The 24,053-nt window shown below is 46.6% G+C and overlaps 1 long non-coding RNA gene across 3 annotated transcripts; it reads right to left on the bottom strand.

Moving 5' to 3' along the window:
- Positions 1–1,791: 1,791 nt before the first annotated feature.
- Positions 1,792–24,008, bottom strand: LOC142465452 (uncharacterized). 3 transcript variants are annotated; one of them, XR_012787884.1, is made up of 6 exons: positions 23,940–24,008; positions 21,927–22,975; positions 21,184–21,407; positions 20,191–20,274; positions 15,632–16,448; positions 1,792–4,786 (listed from the first exon to the last, which is right to left on the bottom strand). It is a non-coding gene; the product is annotated as an uncharacterized LOC142465452 (long non-coding RNA). The 3 variants fall into 3 exon arrangements; XR_012787883.1 differs by lacking the exon at positions 23,940–24,008 and having other exon boundaries at positions 21,927–23,527; XR_012787885.1 differs by lacking the exon at positions 23,940–24,008 and having other exon boundaries at positions 22,889–23,527.
- Between the last annotated feature and the right edge of the window lie 45 nt (positions 24,009–24,053).

Raw genomic sequence — 24,053 nt, 5'->3', positions numbered from 1 at the left:
GTACACTGATTTTCATATTGCATATTGGTAAAAAAATGTAATGTAATATTTTTTTACAGTATTTGCAACGTGAAAACTAGTAAAATTATCACACATATTCACCTACTGTTGGAGTGAGTTTTTATACTGCATGCATATAAATAATCTTGTACTCTATCTGAATGCACTCTATATGCCTTCATGGGTTGCCCACTCCTCTGTATAGCTTCTTTGTTGCCTGGCGATTACAGTGCTTTTTCCCCCTTTCCTCTTTTGCCCTAGCAACAGAATCCTACACATTGTTTTCATTCAACATGAAGTCAGTAACAAGATATTGACTTTCATTGGCAACAGAGTAGAGTAATAACAAGGGGAAATCCTTAGGGGGAAACAAGTGTTTTGGAAAAGAGCAGCTACCTGAGCTCCTGGAACAGCGGGGTTTAATAAGAGGCACCATGAGGGAATGGGGTTGAAGGCAAATGGCAATTTTACAGAGCTATTGATTTTTGGCTATTTATTAAGCTGCAATTGTGCCGATTGGGGCACTATCATACAGAAACTGCCTGTGATTTCAATTAATTATTGTTTCCGTACAATAGTGCCCCGATCGGCACTGCACAGTTTAATAAGCCCCATAGACTCTGGAAGGAGAAGCCATAAAGGTTTTAATACAAATTGTTCAGAGGGTAAATTTAAATTGTCTGAAGTGGCCAACTGCCCATACACCCACACTAATTGGCAACATCAGACAATATAGCGTTATCCCCCTAAGAATTTGGTGTTCAGAGATTTTACATTTTGTAATTCTTGCATTAGACTAGATGTGGTTTGGGGAACATAACCAAGATATGTGAATACATTGATACTGTAGGTTTGTGTCTTTACTGTATGGTGGAGGACTTCTGTCACTTTATTACCAATCACATTCCTGTGTGTGGTTGTAACCAACTTTCAATTTAGCAATTTAGAGACAGAAGCCATGCTCCAGCAGAAGAGATGAAAAGAAAAAATTGGCTGTCAGTGGTTTACTTTACCAAAGTTTCCTAATCAATCAGTTTAATGGGCATGCGGGGTTACATCTAAAAAGTGACACCAGAATTGAACACACCAAAAGGCTGAGCTGCAGGTTTAGCGAACCTGTGCGAGACAGCTGGTTGTCCTTGATTAGCGGGCGGATTTGTCTGAATCCATTCCGTTGATTTTCCCAGGCTTTCCTGGCCTAACCCGATCTGCGGAATTAAATCCACTGTTCGATTGCTTCATTTTAAAGGCTTCCCAGATTCTTCAAAATCTATCGTTGGGTCTCAGCCGCATGGATTTTAAACAATCTGTTGACCGATTCAACTTAAATTCGAATGCACGGAACGTTTTAACATTGAATCTGTCGATGGATTCAACCTGAATCCGGTCCCCGGATTCCAAACAATTCGAAACAGGAGGTAGAAATACTGCCACTCCCACTTCCTGCTTAAAGATTAAACAAATGTTTAAATGTATGACCTATAGTACTACAGCGGCCTCCCAACCAGCTTACAGCAAAACTGTGCCTACAACACAATGGCTTAAAATTGAGGGTGCACCCCTATTTATATACGCTTCCTCCTCCCATAATTCAGTTTGACACATTTTAAGAGGGGGGGAAATAATGTTTTCCCCCCACTAAAACACAAGAGACACCCTGACTCATCTTAGTCAGAATATAAATGTAAGCACTTTGCTCTAAGCCAAGTGCCAAGCATAGGAATTTATTTTCTTTATATTGTTTACAATCTTTTTTTAGAAGCATCGTTTGTAGGAGAAACAAACCCCTGATGGTGCAATCAAAAACCTTTTCCGAAGTGAAAATCTTTTGTGGTTATATGGGACGGTTTATAACCCTCAATTCAAAAGGAACCGTTTTAGAGGGGATTAAGCATATACTGCTGATCATTCTCATATATTTTGAGAAGAGCACCAGCACTCATAAATCAGTCCTGTTTTAGATCTGTTTAGATCACAACACTATTCTAATAATGACCTTACATGTCCCTTATTCATATCTACTTTTAATAGACAATCACAATCCATTCGTGAAATTTTCCTCAAACATTGGAAGATACTCACATTGGATAAGGACATTGCCCCTATTATACAGGGAGGCCCTAGGTTTGTATATAAAAAAGCCAAAACGTTGGCATCCCATCTTTCACCAAGTTTATTTCATTCAATCCCTCGGAATTCCCAAGTGAGAGGTGTTCCAAAAGGCTTTTTTTCCCTGTGGAAGGTGTTCCATATGTAAATATGCTAACACTACTACAACTATCTTTGTTAACAATAAAAATGTTCGTATTGGTAGCTTCATTAACTGCTATACTAGCAATGTTATTTACCACTTACAATGTGGTTGTAAAAAATCGTATATTGGCCGTACTATTAGATCACTTAGGTTTAGAATACAAGAACATGTGAGGTCTCCGCCCCCCCACTGACGCGGGTACTGTGGCGCGCACGAATGGCTGGCGACTGGGTCGCCAGCATGATGCGCGGGTTACGCGCAGTGCAGGCTCTCTCTCTCTCTAGAGGCTCTACCTCAATCAGCTGTATAACAGGACGCACCTGCACGATCCAGCAGCCTATTAGAGAGTGTGCTTCTGCTTCCTGGATGCCTCCCATTGGTGGGAGGTCCTTTAAATAACTTGTCTGAACTCTCCTTCTTTGCCGAGCATAACTTCTGTTTGTGATGCTGAATCTCACTGCATCCTGCCTGTCTGCCTCTTACCTTGCTGCCTTACCCTGTTTTGGACTTTGGGATACTCTCCTGCACTGACCCTGGCTTTGGAATACGATGATCCTGCTCTCTCCTGCACTGACCCTGGCTTTGGCTTTACGACGACTCTACTCTCTCCAATCCTGACTCCGGCTACGTCCCCCAACGATCCGCTACTCTCCACTCCTAGACCCGGCAAGTACCACATTTACGCTGTCCTCTAGAACCCTGACCCGGCCTGCAAGACTATACTACACTCTAGACGCGCCCTCGAGTTTGTGGTCGGCGTTCTTTAGCAATCCCTACCTCAGTCTCGCGGTCGCGCCTCATTTGTGGGGAGCTACGCGTTACACACAGCCCCTCCAATATCTATCCGAGGTCGCCGGTAACATCTGTTTTAATCTTTTGGGGGTGTAATACCAACGTAACAAAATTGGTTTTACCCGCATTCTCCCATATATCTTCCCAGTCCTCCCTTGTTATTTCAGTCTGGAAATCCAGAGCCCACTGATCCATGTATTTATGGTTTGGGATATCCTTTTTTTAGGGTTAGCCCCTGGTACAAAGAAGATATCAAATCTCTGATTTTTGTTGTTTTACATACTGTAGATCTTCAAAAATTGTGTATATCAAGGAAATTCCTAATCATAGAAGTCCTGACACAAAATGTCGGACCTGCATATACCTAAACAGCTCAATTTGGGACAGACCATACTTTCTCATCAATTCCTCGAAAGACATTAACTTCTCTTTTTCTAACAAATCTCCTACCTCCAGAATCCCTCGGTCTCCAAATTTCAAAACCCCGACCCTGAAAGCCTGGGGTAAACCCTGGGTTACCGAACAGGGGCGCGAGCCTTGAAGGGGTTGACATAACCTTATACTTTTTTTTTGCCATCTGCCAAATGTTCAAAGTAAATTCAATTACTGTCAGCTCTGACTGTCTCCCGGGCCCCGTCCCAGAGCTCGACCATAATAAAGGCAATCCAACTGGGCATTTTAGCGAGATCTCCAGATCCACCCAGGCATATACTCCTCTCAGGGAGTGCCAGTAAACTATTTGTTTCATATGGGAGGCTATATAATATTTTAGAATATTTGAGACAGCCATACCACCTCCTTCCTTAGCGTCCAACATAATTGCCCTAGCTAGTCATGGTCGTTTGTGTTTCCAAATAAACTGCATAAATTGATTCTGAATTTCTTTTATATTTGAGTGTGGGACAGATATCGGTAATGTCTGAAAATACAGCTCAACCCCCTTATAACGCGGTACTTGGGGTCTAAAGAATCACATCACGTTATAAGCAGATCGCGTTATAAATAATGTACAATTGTATGCATTGTACAATAAAGTATTTAAGATACCAATAATCATATTGTAAAGTATTCATACATACGAAAATTGGGAGCCACGCTTGCATCGCGTTATAAGCGGATTCACGTTGTAACGGATCGCGTTATGATGGGGTTGAGCTATAGTACAAATGTCTAGGGAGAATATTCAGCTTAACTGCAGTTATATGCCCTATCCAGGAAATACAATGAGAATTCCAGGCTTGTAGATCTTTTTTTAATTCCAGGCTTGTAGATCTATTTTTATTTTGAATAGGTCGGGGTAATTATATTTATATAATAAAATAATCTCTGCTAAGAAATTACTAGATATTTCCATTTGGTCTTTTTCCATTTATAGTCAAAGTGCCGTTTAAACACTTCAACCAGCTTTTCAGTTAACGTCAAATGTAAAGCTTTCGATTTTCCCATATTTACTTTATACTCAGAGAGCTCACCAAACACACTAAGGGTGGACTGCAGATACGGAAGGGATGTCAATGGGCTAGATATAGTAAGAATAACATCATCTGAAAACAGCAATATTTTGTAGCACACATCTTTTTTTAATCCCTTGTATATTTGTGGAGCCTCTGTGGTGGCCGTGAGAGGCTCGGTTGTCAGAGCGAAAAGAAGGGTGGCACACCTTCCTAGTCCCATTTTTAATTGTAATTAGTTTTCCCTCCCCACCTGGAATCTTCAAGGTGGCTGTTGGCGACGAACTGCCTGTAAAAAAAAAAAACTATTTGGAAAATCCAAATGCCTCTAGTGTTTTATCTAGGAAATTCCACCTTATCCTATCAAACGCTTTCTCCGCGTCAAGGCTCAGCAGCATAGCTTTCAGTTTAGACTTATGTATCTGGTCAATAACATTAATATTTTTTCTTGTATTGTCCGACGCCTGGCGTTTGCTCACAAATCCCACCTGATCATAGTGAATTAGTCTTGGGAGTATTGGATTCAACCTGTTGGTTAAAATTTTGCTATAGATTTTCAAATCTGTGTGATTGCAGTGAGATTGGCCTTTAGCTACCACAACATAAAGGGTCCTTTCCCTCTTTAGGGATCACCACTATATTGGCCTTCGTCATCTGTGGAGGGATTTGTTTTCCACTGAGAAAATCATTAAATACATCCAACAGACAAGGCCCTAAAATTCCTATAAAAGTTTTAAAATACAGATTTGAAAAAACATCTGGGCCTGGTGCCTTCGATGTTTTCAAAGAGCCAACCGCTCTCCCCAATTCAACCAGAGTCATTTTTGCATTTAAAATCTTATGATCTTCCTCCGTCAATTTTGGGAGGGCACAATCTCTCAGATAATCCTCAATCTGTGTCAAGCCCGGAACTTTAGCATTCGGGGTTGAATTATCTAGATTGTAAAATTCCTCTGCGATCCTTGAGGGGTTGTAAGTCACTCCTTCACTTTTTAACCTAATAGCGGGAACCGAGGCCCTCGCCCTGATCCCACTAAGTTTGTTTCCTAATAACCGAGGCCCTCGCCCTGATCCCACTAAGTTTGTTTCCTAATAGACGATCTGCCTTATCATAATACGTCTGCTTAGTCCATTTAAGGACCTTCTCTACATCCTCCAATTGTAACCTCTTAAGTTCCTCCCTTGCCTTGTTCTAAATTCGATACACTTTACTCAAAAAAAAAATGTTGTGAGCTTTTCAATTTATAATTTTTTCCGTTAAATATTTTTGTTTTTCCATTTTTATTCTCTTTCTGTATGATGCTATTGAAATAAACTGTCCTCTAATCGTGGCTTTATGTGCCTCCCATAGAACCTCTGTTGATTCTACAGACCCATTGTTAGACCGAAAATAATTTTTAAGTGAGTCTCCAATTTGTGTCCTAATCTTCGGATAATTTAGTAAAGAATCATTCATCCTCCAATTAAATGATTGATCCACCATTCGCTAAGATGCAATCAGGATAGCTACCGGGGCGTGGTCTGACCACGTGATAGGCCGTATATCCGAGTGGACCAATACTTCTAGGATATTTGGAGATAAAAAAATATTAATCGATTCTAGAATATGAATCGTGGGGGCGAATAGAAGGAATAATCTCTCTGCCCTTTATGCGTGCAACGCCAGGCGCCCAACAGACCAAATTCTTTGATTAGCAATTTCTTTGCTATACTGTATGTCACTGCAGAGTGTGAATGACCTGGATGTGTGGACTTGTCCACATCCGGGACCATATTAAAATCACCTCCAACAATATAGAACTGTTCTCGTTTATCCCCCATTGACTCCAATGTTTCCCTTAGAAAATCAATTTGTCCCTCGTTAGGCGCGTATATCTTCACTAGTGTAATATGTAGACAAAAACAAATCTAACTAAAACCTCAAAAAAGCGCTAGACCTAAATTTTGCAATAAAAATAAAAATATTACAAGCTATGATAATGAATAGTGAATAACAAACTATGATGTATAAATCCAAGAGTGCTACCAAAAATAAACCCCCCAATCACCCAACTAAGGATAATTGGATACAAAAAAGACACAGCGCACAACGCTCATAGTGCATTACAGAATATTATTGACATAAATAGTAAATGGGTGAGTAATGTGCGTACATCAATTACAATAATAACGAGCAGTTTCGGGATATTTTACCCAACGCCTCCGGAGACCAGAATAGGTGTCCTTGCAGGGGTGATGCTGCTGTCCTCGATGGTGCAGGGTCCTATTGAGGTATGTGCACAACCTCTGCTGTTCCTTGCTCCCCTAAGCACAGGCAAAACTGGGAGCTGCTGATTCCTGCAGTGCTTCAGCAGGGCCGTTTTGGGCATCAGCTGGGTGCCAGCACTCTCCTCCGTGTGGTGCGCTTCCTGGATCGTGACGTCACCACGGGGATTCGGCGCCGCTCAAACAACAGTCAAAATAGCGCAGTAGGGTGCTAGTAAGGGGCTAGAGCACTAGTACAACTGTCCTACACGTTTCGAAACGAAACGTTTTTTCATCAGGGACTAATATTGAGTGGATTCGGGTAAAAACTATATATCCCGCGATCGTACCTCATTGGCTAAGCCCTTGGTTCTATTGTCCAATAGGGAACCAACGGGGGCGGGATTAAAGTCCCGAAGGGCATAACGTCACTAGCTAAGGTTAACATATGAAAAAAATCTTTGAACAAACTTTAATAACAAGAACAATGTTAACCAAGACGCGATTGATGGGCTAAAATAGAGAAAAAGGTATTAAAAACATGGTATAAAAACACATAATCAATTATTCGGGACTTTAATCCCGCCCCCGTTGGTTCCCTATTGGACAATAGAACCAAGGGCTTAGCCAATGAGGTACGATCGCGGGATATATAGTTTTTACCCGAATCCACTCAATATTAGTCCCTGATGAAGAAACGTTCCGTTTCGAAACGCGTAGGACAGTTGTACTAGTGCTCTAGCCCCTTACTAGCACCCTACTGCGCTATTTTGACTGTTGTTTGAGCGGCGCCGAATCCCCGTGGTGACGTCACGATCCAGGAAGCGCACCACACGGAGGAGAGTGCTGGCGCCCAGCTGATGCCCAAAACGGCCCTGCTGAAGCACTGCAGGAATCAGCAGCTCCCAGTTTTGCCTGTGCTTAGGGGAGCAAGGAACAGCAGAGGTTGTGCACATACCTCAATAGGACCCTGCACCATCGAGGACAGCAGCATCACCCCTGCAAGGACACCTATTCTGGTCTCCGGAGGCGTTGGGTAAAATATCCCGAAACTGCTCGTTATTATTGTAATTGATGTACGCACATTACTCACCCATTTACTATTTATGTCAATAATATTCTGTAATGCACTATGAGCGTTGTGCGCTGTGTCTTTTTTGTATTCATTTGTTAGCTCCAGGGGGTTTCTGAGCCCCCCCCCTTCCATCACAGCTGCAGACGCTCAATTCTAGGTTAAGTTATTTATTTCACATATCCTTCACCTACCACGTCACGTTTTATATTTAGTTTGCGCACTATCACTTCTTCTTTGTTCACTAAGGATAATTGGACTGGGTGAAGCAGCCCAGGGGATAACAGTTACAAGTTGTCTCCTACAACTAGTTAAATAGAAACAATTACAAAAAGACATCCCCAGCGCTAGTACCTTACAAACGCAAAGAATATTGCACTATTTGACGAATATAGTCCACCACAAATAAGTGTCAATTTGAAATGCTGCCAATCCTGGGTCTTTGCTGGTTAAAGATCCTCTTATTCGGAAAGGACAATCCTAGTGCGAAGCATACAAGAAAATGTTCTTGTATGCTTCGCACTAGGATTGACCTTTTCGAATAAGAGGTGTCACGCCTGTATGCCCGCAGACCTGGCAAGACCCCAATACTGAGGTGGGAACGATATTACGCCACACACCCACAGCAGTGGGAGCAAGCCCGGAGTGTGGTATGGCGTTGCTGGGCCTGTTGGAAAAGTGGTTAGGATACTTGCAATGTCTTGTAGGGTTAAACGTAAGAATGGTCGTGTCCATGTGCCAATGTCCATGGGTCCAGAGAGCAGAGAAGTGGGAGACAACAAGGATAGGTCAAGGAGAGAAGAGGAGGAGACAGAAGGATCAGAGAGCGAGATATCCTGTAGGGAATGGGAGTAGGAGTCAGGAGAGTGACAGGGCTTAGAAGAGGAGCGTGTGCGCGCGCCCTCTGTAAGCTGAGGGTGCGCGCGCACAGGCTGTGTCACCAGGCGCACGGAGCGCCGCGGGCACCCCAGCGGAGGGAAGCAGAGGACCGGACGGGACCGCCACCGGAGGTGAAGTACAGGCAGCGAGCATAGAGAGTGTCTGGGAGCGGGGAGCGTTGCCGCAGGGGCTCGGGGACCGTGCGGGTGCACGAGACTTGCGGGGCATGCACTGAGGCAATGGGGCAGTGAGAGAGGAAGACGGAGTGGGACAGGAGTGGGAAAGTGCAGAGGGATTGGTAAGAGAGGGGACAGATGGAGAGAAAGAAGGGGAAGGATTCCCCTGAACCGTCACAGTATCCCCCCTTTGAGGATCGATCTCCGAGCGATCCAACCAAGGCTTAAGCGGAAATTTTTGGTGGAATTGTTGGAGTAATCTTGGGGCATGGATATGACGTGCTGGTACCTACGAACGTTCCTCCGGACCATAGCCCTTCCAGTGGACCAGGAACTGGAGTTTGTTTTTAGACCAGCGGGAATCAATGAGGGATTGGACCTCGTACTCCTGTTGTCCTAGGGTGGAGACTGGATTGGGTTTCCTAGAGGGAACAGGAAAATGAGAACTTTGCACAAAGGGTTTGGGAAGGGAAGCGTGAAACACGGAAGGAAACATCATGGTGGGAGGCAGGTCAAGACGGTAAGCTACTGGGTTAATCTTTTCTAATATTTTGAATGGGCCAAGGAATCTCGGAGATAATTTAGGTGATGGCGTTTTAAGCCTGATATTCTTTGAGGATAACCACACCCTGTCACCAGGTTTGAAAGAAGGCCCAGGTTGACGATGACGATCAGCCTTGGTCTTTTGTTTGGCAACCGCAGATTGTAGAGTTTTGAGGATTTTTTCCCACCATTCCTGTAGATTAGCAACATGAGAGTCGGCCGCAGGAACGCCCAAAGGAGAAGGCGAGAGAGGAAGGTTACTGGGGTGGAAACCAAAGTTAATACAAAAGGGAGACTCTTGAGTAGACTCGTTTTTGAGAGAATTGATAGCAAATTCGGCCCATGGCAAAAGGTCCACCCAGTTGTCCTGTGAGTCAGATATGAAGCATCTTAGATATTGTTCTAGAGTTTGATTCATCCTTTCGGTTTGACCATTGGTTTGAGGATGCGATCCTGAGGAAAACAAGAGAGAGATTCCGAGTCTTTGGGAAAATGCTGGCCAGAATTTAGAGATGAACTGAGATCCACGGTCAGAGACAATAGAAATGGGAACGCCATGTAACCTGAAAATTTATTTGGAAAAGACATCAGCTAAAGTGGCAGAATTAGGAAGACCCTTGAGGGGAATAAAGTGTGCTTGTTTAGAGAACCTGTCCACTACGACCAGAATGGTGTTTATTCCTTTGGAATTGGGCAATTCGACAATGAAATCCATCGATATATGTTTCCAGGGTTGTTTAGGAATGGGAAGAGGTAAGAGAAGTCCTGAAGGTTTGTGATGGAATGTTTTACTCTGGGCACATACAGGGCAGGCAGTGGTAAAGTCGAGAATATCTTTGTTCATCTTTGGCCACCAAAATGTCCGTTTAATGAGATCTGCTGTCCTTTTGAAGCCTGGATGACGGACTGCTCTAGAAGAATGACCCCAAAGTAAAATTTTATGGCGAAAGCGTGGAGCTGCATATAGGCGTCCTTCTGGTACCCTGAACCTGCTGGGAATATGAGCTTGAGCTTTGCTGATTTCGTCCAACACATCGAAGTTGTTAGCAGAAATTATACATTTGGCAGGAAGAATAGGCTCCGTGGTTTCATTAGCTTCGGTTTCTGTGGCGAACTGATGAGAGAGCGCGTCCGCTTTGACATTTATGGTACCAGGAATATATGAAATAGTATAGTTAAAGCGGGAAAAGAGAGACCACCGAGCTTGGCGGGATCCCAGGCGACGAGCCCCCTCGATATATAACAAATTTTTGTGGTCAGTGAGAATAGCAACTGGTTCCTTGGAACCCTCCAAAAGATGCCTCCATTCTTGAAGATGGAAAATAGCTGAAGCGCTCAAATGCAGGTATATCTCAAAATGATAATAAGCCAGACCACTGTACCAGGGTACTAACAATTGATATAGTACCTATTGTGTCATATAATGGGTACTATCCTCCTGAAGACAGGTGGTGTGTGGTGCAACCCACTCACCATATGTCTCATTGGCAGGTTCCCCTGAAAAATATGCAAATACTCACATCCTGGTAGGGCAGGCAGGCAAGCTGTGCAGCTACTCAATGCAATACAGGGAAAAGGGAGACCAAAAAGCGCACCAGCACAAACGGAGCAGGAAAAAACCAGAACAAAAAAATGATTAAAAGGGCACTTGAAAAAGAACGCTGCGACGTTCGAAATGCATTGGATGGGTCTTTTGCCACATTAAAGTGCCCTTTTAATCATTTTTTTGTTCTGGTTTTTTCCTGCTCCGTTTGTGCTGGTGCGCTTTTTGGTCTCCATTCTTGAAGAGCCAGTTTTATGGCCAAAAGTTCACGATTACCAACATCATGATTCCTTTCGGCAGATGAAAATTTCCACGAAAAAAAACCCCAGGGGTGGAGTTTCTCTTGGGGAGAAGTCCTCTGGGAAAGGACTGCGCCGGCTCCTACGTCCGAGGCGTCGATCTCCAAAGTGAAGGGGAGGGAGGTATCCGGATGGCGAAGGATGGGTGCGGAAACAAAAGCCTTCATGAGTACCTCAAAATCAAGAATAGCCTCCGGGGACCAGGAAGTGGTATCGGTGCCCTTCTTGGTCAATGCGGTGATGGGAAGAGCAATAGAAGAATTTTTTTTGATGAATTTCCTGTAATAGTTGGCAAAGCCGAGAAAACGCTGCACAGCCTTGAGTGAATTAGGCAGCGGCCAATCAAGAACAGCTTTCAGTTTTTCTGGATCCATGGAGAAACCTTGGCTGGAGATGATGTAGCCTAAGAAGGCAGTAGAGGTCTGGTGGAACAAACACTTCTCCATCTTGGTATATAGGTGATTAGAACGGAGCCAAGAAAGCACTGGTTTGGTATGTTGAATGTGTTCCTCCAGACTTTTAGAGAAAATAAGAATGTCATCTAGATAGACTATGACAAATGTTCCCAATACATCGCGGAAGATGGCGTTCATGAACTCTTCAAAAACGGCAGGAGCGTTACATAAACCAAAGGGCATAACAAGATATTCATAATGTCCTGATCGTGTGTTAAATGCTGTTTTCCACTCGTCCCCCTCCCTTATGTGAATGAGATTATAGGCGCCTCTTAAGTCGAGCTTTGAGAAGATAGAGGCCCCCTGGAGACGATCGAACAGTTCAGAGATAAGCGGAAGGGGATACCGGTTCTTCATTGTGATCTTATTGAGTCCGCGGAAGTCAATGCACGGCCTAAGTGATCCATCCTTTTTCTTCACAAAGAAGAAGCCAGCCCCGGCAGGGGAGGTAGAGTTGCGGATGAATCCATTCTCCAAATTTTCTTGAATGTAGGACGTCATGGCCTCGGTTTCTGGGACGGAGAGGGGATATGACTTAGACTTAGGCAGGATGGTCCCAGGAATCAGATCGATAGGACAATAGTACGGGCGATGGGGAGGTAGAACCTCCGCTTGTACCTTGTTGAACACATCCAAGTACTCATGATACACGGTAGGCAGGATCAATAGATTAGAAGGAACGGAATCCAGACCGGCAAGCACTGCAACAGGAGACTCCGCAGGAACGGCATCTGCGGACGAAGGCCACTGGAGAGGCAGAGTACCGGTCCAGTCAATGCGCGGATTGTGGAGTTGAAGCCAAGGCAATCCTAAAATAATTTGCACTGTAGGAGATTGAAAAATATCGAAGATTATTACCTCCTTATGACCGTCAGCCAAGGTCAGTATGAGAGCAATAGACTCCCAAATGATAAACTCCGGCTGGAGTGGTCGGCCGTCGATGGCCTCGAGGCCAAGAGGAGCATTTCTTCTGACCATGGGGATTTGATTCTCCGACGCGAACTTCTGGTCCAGGAAGTTACCACCAGATCCCGAATCGATAAAAGCTTCGACCTGCAGGAAAAGGTTCAGACCCTCCAAAGTAGCAGGAAGCAGAAACTTCTTTGGGAAAGCTTCGGGGAGAGAGGGGCAAGGAGAGACAGTACCCAGTAGAAGCCCCTCTACCTTTACTGGGTGTGCCCGTTTCCCGGCTTCAGGGGACAATTCTGGAGACGATGTTCCGGAGAAGCACAGTAGAAGCAAAGTCTATTCAGACGACGTTGCGCTCTCTCCGTGACCCGAAGTTGCTGACTGCCGACCTGCATCGGCTCCAGAGACTCCAGTGCCAAGAGGGGTGTTGTAGGTGACCTGTGAGAAACAACAGAAGAAGGAGAGCGAGAAACGTGCCTCTCGTGCCGTCGCTCCTGAGTATGCTGATCCATGCGTACGCTCAGGGTAATCAACTCCTCCAGGGATGAAGGCCGGGCATGAGTAGCTAGATCGTTTTTCAACGTCTCTGAGAGTCCGTGCCAGTACGCGGCGGCGAGTGCCTCATCATTCCATTGGGTTTCAGCGGCTAGCGTACGGAACTCAATGGCGTATTTGGCAGCAGATCTTTGGGCCTGTGAAATGTGAAAAAGAGAGAAAGCGGCTGTCTCGCGCCGTGCAGGAGTATCGAATACAAGTTGAAACTTGCATCTGAAGAGAGTAATCTTGCGTTAATTCACTTTTGCGCTCCCACAAGAGGGAGGCCCAGGCGAGAGCGTCTCCGGTGAGCAAGGCATAGATATACGCTACCTTAGCACGCCCAGTGGAAAACAGGGAGGGGGACATCTCGAATTGCACCTCGCATTGGTTTAAGAAACCGCGGCAGGCGAGGGGGTCCCCATCATAGCGATCCGGTGAAGGAATACGGGGCCCAGAGCTGGCATAGTTAGTGGCAACCGGTGGCGTAGGAGCCATGGGGCTCTCCTGAGGGGAGAACTTGGCCAATTGCTGGGAGATAGTAGACAACTGGTTACTGACAAATTGTAAGGCCTCTATGGAAATACTTGTACCCACCTCAGGGGGGTCTGCGTTTGTTGGGCTCTGCATAATGTCACGTCTGTATGCCCGCAGACCTGGCAAGACCCCAATACTGAGGTGGGAACGGTATTACACCACACACCCACAGCAGTGGGAGCAAGCCCGGAGTGTTGTATAGCGTTGCTGGGCCTGTTGGAAAAGTGGTTAGGATACTTGCAACGTCTTGTAGGGTTAAACGTAAAAATGGTCGTGTCCATGTGCCAATGTCCAGGGGTCCCGAGAGCAGAGTAGTCGAAGTTCAAAGCCAGGTCCAAGGATTCCAGAGGTCAGCAAAGTAGAGTTCGTAGCTAGGTTCAAGGGGTACAGAGAGCAGGGTAGTACAGGACAAGCAGGGGTCAAAGCCAGGGAAATCCAAAGTAACACAGGAGCAGGTACAAGCAGGAACACAGCATAGGTCAGCACACACAGGGAAACAGGAACTATGCAGAGCGATGATAGAGAGGACAGACAGGGATAATAAAGGAAGATACACCAATAGGAGAGAGGGGATGAGCAGAGAGAGAAGTGGGAGACAACAAGGATAAGTCAGGGAGAGAAGAGGAGGAGACAGAACGATCAGAGAGCGAGATAGCCTGCAGGGAATGGGAGGAGTCAGGAGAGTGACAGGGCTTAGAAGAGGAGCGTGTGCGCGCGCCCTCTGTAAGCTGAGGGTGCGCGCGCACAGGCTGCGTCACCAGGCGCACGGAGCGCCGCGGGCACCCCAGCGGAGAGAAGCAGAGGACCGGACGGGACCGCCACCGGAGGTGAAGTACAGGCAGCGGGCATAGAGAGTGTCTGGGAGCGGGGAGCGTTGCCGCAGGGGCTCGGGGACCGCGAGACTTGCGGGGCATGCGCTGAGGCAATGGGGCAGTGAGAGAGGAAGACGAGCGGGACAGGAGTGGGAAAGTGCAGAGGGATTGGTAAGAGAGGGGACAGAGGGAGAGAAAGAAGGGGAAGGAATCCCCTGAAACGTCACAAGAGGATCTTTAACCAGCAAAGACCCAGGATTGGCAGCATTTCAAATTGACACTTATTTGTGGACATTTGTGGTGGACTATATTCGTCAAATAGTGCAATATTCATTGCGTTTGTAAGGTACTAGCGCCGGGCATGTCTTTTTGTAATTGTATGTAAGTGTAATATGTAGATTTGAGAGAAGACCATTGACAACAAGTGACATCCCTCCCTGGTTTCTCTTGACCTCCAGTGTCTGGAATGGGATATCTTGTTTGATCAAAATCGCAACCCCCTTTTTCTTATGGTTGAAAGATGAATAAAATGCTATAGGGAATGTCCTGCTAAGGTGTTTGGGGGTTCCTGGGTATCGAAGTGCATCTCTTGCAGAAAGAAAGTATCTGCTTTCAGTTTTCTGTATTCTGTTAGGGTCAATCTACGTTTACTATTAGTACTTAGACCCTTAACATTCAGGGACACTAATTTCAATGGAACTTGGCTAGCCATTTCCGGTGTCATATCTCTCTCATGTGAAAGTTGTGCTTGGAAAAGCTTGATGGTTGTGGGGTACAAATAGGGGGGGGAGGAGGAAAGAGGGTACTTCCCCACTTTGGGGAAACCTAATACAATAAAATCAAAATGATAAGATGAGTGTAACAAGCCACTCATCCCATTTTTGCGGTCAGGCGGGCATATGGCCTTTCTGGGGGCGCCCTGGCATCGGGCATGCAGGTCTCCCTCCCACTCCCCGCCCCTCTTGACCGCCTGAGTAACTTGGTCAGAATATAGAAAAGTAATAAATACAATTCCTGCTTATTGTGCACCACATAAACATATGTAGCTTTTCCTACTATAATACCACTATAAATGTATAGAATCCAATTAATTTCAGGCAGAGTTTGCTCTTGTCCTTCCATGGAACTTACCGTTCTTTGTGTCTGTAACCTGGGTGTAAGAGTTGTGTTCAGCCCCCCAGAAATCTGTTGCTTCATAATCCTAGGACCGAGGCCAACTCACCCACCACCCTAGTCCACTCATTCTCCAGCTTCATCGATATATCATCTGTGACAGATCAGGGCTCGGGCCGCGAGCGGCAGACCCCAGGTCACAGATAGAACCATCCCTATAATAAAATATGAAAAACAAAAAGGGGGAGAGAAAAAAAAACGACAGCTGGAGTTCCAACATAGATTTCTTTGCGTCATCACGCGTTGCCTGACCACCAGCAGGGGAAACCGCTTCAGACTCAGCGGGGCCTCTCCAAAGACACAGCCAATATTAACTCTCATCTCCGGGCCATCGCTTCCTCGATCGATCATAGTCCATAGTCTCACCACAAGCTCCTCGTTTCCGGTCTGATCTATCTTTGGGGTCCAGATTTAAAACTGACAGAAAAAGAGCAGATTCCTCAGGATAACGGAATGAGATCTGTTTGCCCTCATGATTGACTACAAGACAGAATGGGAAAGCCCATCGATATCAAATCCCTTTTCCCTGAAGTATCGCTGTTACTGGGCGCAGTCCTCTTCATCGATCGATTGTCAGTCTGGACAGGTCCTGAAAGATCTGGATAGAGTCGTTTTTAAAATCAATTGAGCTTCTATTTCTGCATCCCTTTATAATCTTTTTCTTGGTCGTATATTGATGGAGCCTTAGAACCACATCTCTGCTTCTTTTAGGATTGTCAAATCTCGGTCCCAACGCTCTGTCCACCATAAGTTCATTGTCTTGTAGTTGGGGGATCTATTGAGAGGAAGAGCCTTTTTAGATAGTGTCTGCGGAAGCTTACGTATAAACACAGCATCCAACATTTGTATTATGTTGAAAGATGTGGTCTGAAAATCTTGTTGGCTAATCTTCAACCCATAATATAGCAAAAGTTAACATACATGTGTGCACCGATTCTTAACAATAAATTTTTTAAAATGTGTTTGGGGGTTAATGAATAGCTACAGATAGTAAAGACTTATGAAAAAACTAAGTTGCACTATTAAACAGATGGTTTCCTTGCCAATGGTGTTCATTAGTCTTCCGTGTTGTCCCATGTATTGCAATAGAGTATACAAGACCAACATTAAAAAAAAAGAAGACATTCCCGGTACAACATTTGCACAATGGGATGAGGTTACTTGATTATTAATGTAAGAGCATCAAACACAGGTGGGCCGTAAGGTTTAGTAATGCCGGTGTTTAGTATTGTTAATGTATTGTTAACGCAGGGCTAATTACCACATACATGCAGCGTTTAGTTTCCTCTCAACACATACACATGTAACATTATATTTATCCAATATTGTCAATATGGTTGCCGAACAAGCAGAAAATGGACATTGAAATTAGCTAAACAATGCTGCGATTAGAAATCTTAGAGGCAATAAAGAGCCAATACCCAGGTATCAAAAGCCAATAATAAAAAAGCTGTGTGTGCTGAGCACGCGCATAGTAAGTGAAACTTCTTTGACTTTTGTCACAGAAATTGTATTTGTGTTGGTGATGTTTTAATTAAAAATCAAAATACAATCTCAATGACAAAACGCAAATAAATTTGACTTAGAATGCGCGTGCTCGGCACACATCCCCTGTATTAGCTATTTGCACTAAGTGTGAATTCCGCGTGTGACTGTGCGTGTGACTGAGAGTGTGCGTGTGACTGAGAGTGTGCGTGTGACTGAGAGTGTGCGTGTGACTGAGAGTGTGCGTGTGTGACTGAGAGTGTGCGCGTGTGACTGAGAGTGTGCGCGTGTGACTGAGAGAGTGCGCGTGTGACTGAGAGTGTGCGTGTGACTGAGAGTGTGCGTGTGACTGAGAGTGTGCGTGTGACTGAGAGTGTGCGCGTGTGACTGAGAGTGTGCGCGTGTGACTGAGAGTGTGCGCGTGTGACTGAGAGTGTGCGCGTGTGACTGAGAGTGTGCGCGTGTGACTGAGAGTGTGCGCGTGTGACTGAGAGTGTGCGCGTGTGACTGAGAGTGTGCGCGTGTGACTGAGAGTGTGCGCGTGTGACTGAGAGTGTGCGCGTGTGACAGAGTGCGCGTGTGACAGAGTGCGCGTGTGACAGAGTGCGCGTGTGACTGAGAGTGCGCGTGTGACTGAGAGTGCGCGTGTGACTGAGAGTGCGCGTGTGACTGAGAGTGCGCGTGTGACTGAGAGTGCGCGTGACTGAGAGTGCGCGTGTGACAGAGTGTGCGCGTGTGACAGAGTGTGCGCGTGTGACAGAGTGTGCGTGTGACAGAGTGTGCGTGTGACAGAGTGCGCGTGTGACTGAGAGTGCGTGTGTGACAGAGTGTGCGTGTGACAGAGTGTGCGTGTGACAGAGAGTGTGCGTGTGACTGAGAGTGTGCGTGTGACTGAGAGTGTGCGTGTGACTGAGAGTGTGCGTGTGACTGAGAGTGTGCGTGTGACTGAGCGTGTGACTGTGCGTGTGACTATGCGTGTGCGTGTGACTGTGCGTGTGACTATGCGTGTGCGTGTGACTGTACGTGTGCGTCTGACTGTGAGTGTGACTGAGTGCGTCTGACTGTGAGTGTGACTGAGTGTACGTGTGACTGTGAGTGTGCGTGTGAGTGTGACTAAGTGTGCGTGTGCCTGTGAGTGTGTGTGGGGGTCTTGGGGGTCAGTGTGTGGGGGTCTGGGGGGTCAGTCAGTGTGTGTGGGGCTCTGGGGGGGTCAGTGTGTGTGGGGGTCTGGGGGGGTCAGGCAGTGTGTGTGGGGGTCTGGGGGGGTCAGGCAGTGTGTGTGGGGGTCTGGGGGGTCAGGCAGTGTGTGTGGGGGTCTGTCAGTGTGTGTGGGGGTCTGGGGGGTTCAGTCAGTGTGTGTGGGGGTCAGTCAGTGTGTGTGGGTCTCTGGGGGGTCAGTCAGTGTGTGGGGGTCTGGGGTGGTCAGTCAGTGTGTTTGGGGGTCTGGGGGGGTCAGTCAGTGTGTGTGGGGGTCTGGGGGGTTCAGTCAGTGTGTGTGGGGGTCTGGGGGGTTCAGTCAGTGTGTGTGGGGGTCTGGGGGGTTAGTCAGTGTGTGTGGGGGTCTGGTGGGGTCAGTCAGTGTGTGTGGGGGTCTGGGGGGGTCAGTCAGTGTGTGTGGGGGTCTGGGGGGGTCAGTCAATGTGTGTGGGGGTCTGGGGGGGTCAGTCAGTGTGTGTGGGGGTCTGGGGGGTTCAGTCAGTGTGTGTGGGTCTCTGGGGGGTCAGTCAGTGTGTGTGGGGGTCTGGGGTGGTCAGTCAGTGTGTTTGGTGGTCTGGGGGGTCAGTCAGTATGTGTGGGGGTCTGGGGGGGTCAGTCAGTGTGTGTGGGGGTCTGGGGGGGTCAGTCAGTGTGTGTGGGGGTCTGGGGGGGTCAGTCAGTGTGTGTGGGGGTCTGGGGGGTCAGTCAGTGTGTGTGGAGGTCTGAGGGGATCTGTCAGTGTGTGGGGGGGTCCGGGGGGGGTCAGTCAGTGTGTGGGGGGGTCCGTCAGTGTGTGGGGGGTCCGGGGGGGTCCGTCAGTGTGTGGGGGGTCCGGGGGGGGGGGGGTCCGCGCGGGTTGCGCCCGGGTTTTTGTAACACCGCTTCCTGGGGGGCCCGCAAACGCCCGCGTCACTGGAGGGCTGAATGGCGCCGCTGCCAGCCGCTTCTGCGCATGCGCGGCATGGCAGCGGTAGTGGAAGTTAGGCGGGCACATGTGTGGGCTGGGAGGGAGGTCCCATTCGGGTTAGGAAAGGGGGGGGGCTGTCCCGGTCGGGCGGTCTCTGCTGTCCCGGTCGGGCGGTCTCTGCTGTCCCGGGCAGCCGACGGGGAACGGCAACACATGTTTATAGCCGTGGCAGCGGGCGGGGAACGGCGCCGCTGCCAACCGCTTCTGCGCATGCGTGGCTTTCCTCCAGTCCCCATGATTACTGAGCATGCGCGGCTTGGCAGCGGATGTGCGGGGGGAATGGCGGCCGTTAGGAGCGGCGCCGGCGGCTATCGCCGCCGCCGCCGCATATGTCATCAGCCATGTGGGGGGAGCAGCGGCCGTTAGGAGCGGCGCCGGCGGCTATCGCCGCCGCCGCCGCCGCATCTGATTTGTGGAGCGGGTGTGATGTCAGTGTTGGGGTCGGGCTGAGCCAGAACACAGCCCGGCCTCAACTGCCAGCACTGACGTCACATCCGTTTCATTTCTGTCTCCACAATTCTTTTTTGCCCCATCACGAATGAGGTGCCACTAAGGAAGTTTCACTTCAAAAAGTGTTGGAAGTTATTTTAGTGCAAAATATAATGTACAGATATAGTGCATTCATACTTTAGGTACAGCTAAGAAATTGTATTATGTTAGAAGTAAAAAAGACAATTTTGTCAAAAGTTACATCACTTTACAAAGAATGGAGAAAAAGCCCATAACTGCCCCTTTTTAATCTCCATGCACACCATGAACCCCCCTCCCCTGCAAGCATATAGTATAACTTCCAGGGGTGTGGTGGGGGTTAATGGGCATGGGGAGGAAGAAGGGGATAATCCCTCACATCCCATTGCCAGATAGTCACCTATTGTGGATAGGCTATAGCTGCAAAAAATAGCAATTGCACGGAACAGGGAATGTGTGGCCCATGTAGCATCTGCAGTAGCTCCTATGATAAAAAAAAAAATACAGTACATAAGTAATGTACACATTACATTAGTAATGAGAACACATTTAGATATAATGACACTATATAAGGGCACTTGCCTGTGTCAGCCACCTCCTTGCTGCTGCCCTCCTGTTCCTTTGGAATCCCAGCGTCAAATGACGCCGCGTATGTCACGTCGCACATCGGCGCGTTGCCATGGCAGTGTGACATCGCGCTGCATCATTTGACGCTGGGACTCCAAAGGAACACGAGGGCAGCAGCAAGGAGGCGGTCGACACATGTAAGTGCCTTCCCATTAAGTCTGATAGGCCTGAGAGCGTGGAAAAAGCGTATGCGGGTGGAAATTTTGCCTCCCCCAAATTTTGCCACCTTAGGCCCGGGCCTAACAGGAAATCTGACACTGTATAATGATGCAAAACTTCTTACAGTACATGCTAAAGATTGCTGCATGACATGCTCCCGGGCCTGCTCCCCCTAGGTGTGTGCTCCCTAACCCTGCAGCAGCCACATGAGGATCAGTCTTCAGATTCGCATCTATGTTGCCTGAAAGATTCTGACATAGCGCAACATTGTGTAGAATGCAGCAAGCAATGACTACTGTATATCAGACACCTTCTCAGGCAAGTACTGTACCCCCATTTCTATCCAGACATTTGAACAGACTTTTTAACAGTCCAAACATCCTCTCAATAACCGAGCGTGTGGATGGGTGTGCCACATTATAACAACCAGTGGTTTGAGTGTAAGCCAATACAGTAAAGAGCCCCACCCGGTTTTCATATCCTACACCACCTGTAAGACAGTGGAGGTGAATATGAAGCAACATCTTACAATGTACTTATGTGGTTACATATGTAACCCCTTTTCCCTATGCCTAAGGGAAACCACTGGCGATTGTGCTGCTAGTACCTGTATGCTCACAGGAGGCCTGGGCCTCCGCCTTTGGGAGCCTGGGGTGAGCTCTCTCAGTGCAGCGCCTTCACCTATGGCTTCGACGGCCCATGTGACCAACCCTGAGGCTTCTGGGAGTTGTAGTTCTGCTCCTTACATGCAGAGAAATTCCAAGATGGCCACCGCAACTTCTCCCGATCCGACGGGGCAATGTAGGGACTTTGCAGAGGCAGCTCTCCCTCCTGTGGGCATGTAAGGGGACCCTGCTACACATAGGTATATATAATGTGCTATTAAATGAAACAGTGGTTAACACTCCTCCAGAATGGCCAACATTTCTGATATTTATGATCATCCCAGGTGCATTAATCAGTGGCTCATACATACGGATTGAACCATCTGAGCTGAAGCAGGAATATCCTTACTACATGACATGTCGGTTGTTTAGGACAGGATTTGCCAAATAGTGCACTTCTTAAAATCAGTACAAGAGTTAGTGACAAAAAGCATGCATTTAGCGTCATCATTTAGTGACTGACTATTCTAGCACTATGATCAGTTTCAAGACATTACACCAATGTGTGTATGCAAGTGCAATTAAACCACTCAGCTGTTTAATATGTCTGATATATGCTATGTGGAAGGCTTTAAATAGTCTAGTAAATGTTACCCTTAATTTGTGCCAATATTGGTCATAAAAACATCAACATTCCTAACCTACAAGTAAGTGTCTCTCGCCCTTTGCTATTCACTTTACTCACCCAACAGCCATCCTGTGCCGTATTTCTCTGCCTCAAATGTACGGAAGATTGATGAGTGACGCAGCATATATGAATCGTGACAGGAAACATGATGATATTTGGCTACCACATTCAGAATTTTCATGTGCGCATCACACACAACTTGCACCTTGAGGGAGTGGCAGTGTTTGCGGTTGCGAAACACCTCGCTTTCACGTTGCTGGGTCAGTGCAACGTGTGCCACCTATTGCACCTATAGTATTCGTTAGCCCGGCTATGTTGTAAAATGCCTTTCTAGAGTTCCCACCACTCTTCTAACTAAGAAAATGTATATAATTCCTAGCACGTCTGTTGAGCAAAAAGCACGCAAAACTTTGGGCTGCGACTCCCCAAGTACTATGCCCAGACTTGACGGAGACACATAAGCGAGTAAATGTAATGAGTTCAGCATTTTTACATGGTCAGGGACTGTACGTCTCTGCCTGTCAGGGGCTCGGAGTCTCCACTTAACTCCTAATAAAGAGTTAATATGGCTGCTGAGCTCATCCTGTATTTGCTCACATCCTCCTGCTCTGTGATGCCCTCCAAGGTAGTTCGGGGACAATAGAAGCATGGCCTGTGCACTCTCCTAGGCAGTACCACGCACTCCTCTTCTTGCATCACATGAAGCACATGTCCCAGCTCATGCTGAACAAATCCATATTGGCAAAGAGGAAGTGTGTTTGCTTGGGGGTTTAATTTGCCAGCTAATTAGGACATTTGCCTTTAAATGCGTTCACCTGTAATTTTTAGGAGACGAGGTGGAAGATAATTGTAAACAGGTACCTCCTAGGAATGTCCAGAGATCTATTACTGTCATGCGCTCAGGCGTGAGGCTGGATATGTTAACAACAAAAGTGTAAGTATAATGACAAGAGGGAACAGCAAACGGAGAGTGTGAAGGGACCACAATAACAGCCAGGGCTCAGAGGCACGTAGCTTACCCCTGTCAGCTCATCCGTCTTGGATCCTGCCTCTCCTAGGTTCCAGTTCCCACAGCGTGCGTGCGTTCCTTTCTATCTGCAAACCTCCTAGGAATGTGTTTATTTGTATGGACATTTAAACAGGGCTCCATATATTTTCTGATTTAAAGTACATGGCATAAATTAAAGTAGACTACTTGATAAGGCACATTTCATCACTAACTGCATGTTGAGCACACCAGAATTAATGTATTTTGCTTGTTGTGGTACCAGTCTGATGTGCTAATAAAAAAGGTGAGATTTTACAAGCGGATTTAGCTTTGGTACTTAAAAGAGATACTAGAATCCCAGCGAGTTTGCAAGATATGCGAGTTTGACTCTTTTTGGTGATCCCGCTCGGATCTGCAGAATAAACGGCTTCTAAAAAAAGGCTTTCCCGCGTTGTGGTTTGGACATGCGAGAACTTACACAGAATAGCAAAACCCGCAACTACTAGAATATAACCCAATGTTCAAAAACATACTCTTACACCCATATGTAATATACAGCATACACGACCCCTATAAGCTCATATTGAACCCCCAAAATAACCCTTGAGACATGGCCTGCCTTGGAGGGGCTCAAGGGCTTACAACACTTTGGCCAAAGGATTAAACTAAAAGACCATTTTATTCAAAAGATATATATATATATATATATATATATACATATATATATATATATATATATATATATATATATATTTAGGCACTGTCCCGTTTATTGGTGTTTTTGGATGTAGCACTGAGCTCTGTCTGTGTTTCATGTTCTGTCTCTAGTTTTAAACCCCTATGTGATATACAGGAGGGGGAATCACGCTGTTAACAATGTGTTAACTTCATATCGTGGATTTAAAAAAATAAAGTCATGGATCTCTCAGTTTGTGCCTGTTGAACACATCCCTCCCATGAGTTTAATATGGGGCTTTGTGGGAGAGACGGTTCCCTTGGATAATTGTATTTATATAGCGCCAACAACGTATCCCCTTCTGTGATATGAAGCACAGTATTGTTAATAGCACTTGATCCACTACCTCAATCAACGAGACAACCTGACCACTACTGCGGTGCCCCCTCCTAACTAAACATTAGCCCCCTTCTGACAACTGCAACTATCGTTTCCATAGCGACGCGTCACCAGACTCACT

This window comes from Ascaphus truei, chromosome 1 (genome assembly GCF_040206685.1).
Source record: "Ascaphus truei isolate aAscTru1 chromosome 1, aAscTru1.hap1, whole genome shotgun sequence".
NCBI classification, from domain to species: domain Eukaryota; kingdom Metazoa; phylum Chordata; class Amphibia; order Anura; family Ascaphidae; genus Ascaphus; species Ascaphus truei.
The sequence above is the reverse complement of the archived record's forward strand: the minus strand, read 5'-3'. Positions and strand labels throughout refer to the sequence as shown.